This window comes from Rhinopithecus bieti, unplaced genomic scaffold (assembly GCF_001698545.2).
Source record: "Rhinopithecus bieti isolate Rb0 unplaced genomic scaffold, ASM169854v2 scaffold_23236, whole genome shotgun sequence".
NCBI lineage: Eukaryota > Metazoa > Chordata > Mammalia > Primates > Cercopithecidae > Rhinopithecus > Rhinopithecus bieti.
The window spans coordinates 1705888-1709215 of record NW_016811820.1 but is presented as its reverse complement, the minus strand read 5'-3'; positions in this window follow the sequence as shown (position 1 = coordinate 1709215).

Below are 3328 nucleotides of genomic sequence, written 5' to 3'. Positions count from 1 at the left end.
CCCGCAAGTGACTGTACTGAACACTATAGGCAATTATGACACAGTGATAAGCCTTGTGTTTCTAAACATAGATAAAACATAGTAAAAATACAGTATTATAATTTCGTGGGAGCGCTGTTGTATATGCGGTCTGTTGTTGACAGAATGTCATTGTGCAGTGCATGACTGTAATGCTGAAATAAGGCCCATGTCCGTGTCATTGTGCATGTGCGTGTGTATATATCTGAAGGCTATATCCCACCTGGTATTGGTGGATGAAAAGGACCGGAGATTTATGCTATGTTTTGTCAACTTGCACTAGTATATACTGAGGGAACTGAATTAGTCTTCTGTAGCTGGTAGATTTTTGTTTATTTTTCTATGTGTCGATAATTTCTGCTTTGAGAATATTACTGCTGTGTAATCAGATATATAAATATTCATAACTGTTATATCTTAGTTGTGAATGGCACCCTTTAGCTTTACAAAATGCCTTTTTTGTGTCATTCAATGTTTTTTTTAATCTCAATTTCACCTTGTCTAATATTCATATAAACCCTGCTTTCATTTTACTTAGATTTGCCTGGTATACCTTTTCCTAGTCGTTTATATTTTATTTTGGATTGCTTTGTTGTACATATGTCTCTTTTATACAGCATGGAGTTTGGTTTTGCTTTGTGATAGGATTTAAAATTCTCTTACTTGGCCGGGTGCGGTGGCTCACGCCTGTAATCCCAGCACTTTGGGAGGCCGAGGCAGGTGGATCATGAGGTCAGGAGATCGAGACCAGCCTGGCTAACATGGTGAAACCCTGTCTCTACTGAAAATACAAGAAAAACTAGACAGGCGTGGTGGCAGGTGCCTGTAGTCCCAGCTACTTGGGAGGCTGAGGCAGGAGAATGGCGTGAACCCAGGAGGCAGAGCTTGCGGTGAGGCGAGATGCACCACTGCACTCCAGCCTGGGCTACTGAGCAAGACTCTGTCTCAGAAAAAAAAAAAAAATTATCTTACTTTTATTAATGATTGAGGTTTGTTTCCATACTGATATGCATACTTGGGTTTTTCTCATATTGTACTCTTTTTATAGTTTTTTTTTTTTTTTTTAAATTTCACTGTGATCTTTGCTGTGTGCGTGTGTAATTCTTCTGCTATGCAGGAAGGTTGGTATTTTTATTCTAGTCACTACCCTCATAAAATTAATTGTAACTTTATATAATCATAGTTTCTGTTTCTTTACAGTGTCTAATTACTTCCTAGGCTGAACAGTTATAAACTTAAAACCTAATATGTTTCTGTATTCTTCCTTCTTTCCTTCCCTCTCTTTAGTTTTCTGAATTTAGTCAATAGCGTTATTTTTCTTGCAGTTTACATTTGAACTGTCAATAGACTTTTATTACATCTAGTACACCTTGATTACTTGATTCGTCAGCTTTAAATAATATTCTGTGACTCTCATCTATCCTAGAGGAAGTGAACAGAAAATTCCTACACTTTATCTCCTTCCTTCTTTGCCTTCTCTTGTCCATTGTTTTTTGTTAGCTGTATCATTTCTAGATTGTCAGGGCTGATATCACTGACATTCTCTTCTGTCATCCAAATGCATGTATGTGTTTCAGTCTCCACTCTATAGCTCCTTGAGATTTTGTAGGCTCAAAACCATTCATAGTCATTATACTTGAAGGATAATTTGGCTAAGTAGAAAATTCTTGGCTGTGATTTTTGGGCATTTCTCCAGCGTCTTCAAGTGTTGAATGTTGCGGTGGAAAAAACTGAAGCCAACCTGATCTTTTGCTCCTGTCAGTGAACTTTTAAATGCCACTCAAAGGCTTCCCTATGTATAAAATTCAGCAGCTTTACAGGGAGATGTATCAATGTTGACTATTCTGGGTCAATTTCCATGATCATGGTATTTCCTTTGAATTTGTAGAGTCAAGCCTTTTATTTCAGGAAAGTTTTCTTGAATTGTATTTGTTAAACATTTGTTTTCCTTCATTACTTTGGCTCATTTTATTTTACATTCCGTATTTTTAAAGGGAGTTTAATATTGGATCTCCTTTGCCTGTCTTTTACATTTGCAATTTTGTCCCTCATGTTCCATAACTCTGTAATATTTTACATTATTTCATTGAAGTTTTGTATACCTGTCTCTAATATGCCTTTCTCTATTTTCTGCAGCATCTCTTCTCCCTCTTGCACCTTCAGATTTTGTTTTCATTTCTGTGATGTTTATTCTGTGTTCTTTACTTCTTTCCTGAGTTTTGCCAGCCACATTTCATTAAGAAGTTTTGGAAACTGATAATTTTGCTTTTTCCCCCCTCTATATTTTCTTATAGAAAATCTGCATTGGTGCTGAACCAATGACCTATATTATTACTGTTGTTGTTTTTTTATATTATATAATATGTCTTTTTATTATTCTTATTCCAGTAATGAATAATCATGATACCGTTATTATTATTATTATTATTATTATTATTTGAGACTCAGTCTTGCTCTGTCACCCAATATGAAGTGCAGGGGTGTGTTCTTGGCTCACTGCAACCTCCATCTCCTGGGTTCAGGCAGTTCTGTCCTCAGCCTGCCCAGTAGCCTGTAGTAGGCATGTGCCACCACACCCAGCTAATTTTTGTATTTTTAGTACAGATGTGGTTTTGCCATGTTGGCCAGGCTGGTCTTCAACTCCTGGCCTCAAGTGGTCCGCTCGCCTTGGCATCCCAAAGTACTGGGATTACAGGAATGAGCCGCTGCACCAAGACTACTGTTATTATTATTATTTATCATGATATGGGTTGGATTTCCTGAGCCAGCTAATTGATAGAAAATGCTATGCAGGAAGGGGCCAGGGAGCATCCTGAGCTTCCTCCTCTGCTCTGCAGAAACAAACTGCTGCCTGTAAACCTGGCTCATTCTGTGATTCTCTATGTGCCCTCCCTCTTCCTCTGTCACTGTGAACCCCAGAGGGCATAAGTCAATAGCTCTGTTCACTAGTTTCTTTAAACATAGATTTTCCTCTTCCTTTTTCTTTTCTTCTTCTTCTTCTTCTTTTTTTTTTTTTTTTTTTTTTTTTAACAGAGTCTTGCTCTGTCGCCCAGGCTGGAGTGCACTGGCACAATCTTGGCTCACTGTGACCTCCGCCTCCTGGGTTTGAGTGACTGTCCTGCCTCAGTCTCCTAAGTAGCTGGGTTTACAGGCACCTGCCACTGTGCCTGGCTAACTTTTGTATTTTAGTAGACACAGAGTTTCAACATGTTGGCCAGGCTGGTTTTGAACTCCTGACCTCAGGTGATCTGCCCACCTCGGCCTCCCGAAGTGCTGGGATTATAGGTGTGAGCCACCGCACCTGGCTTTT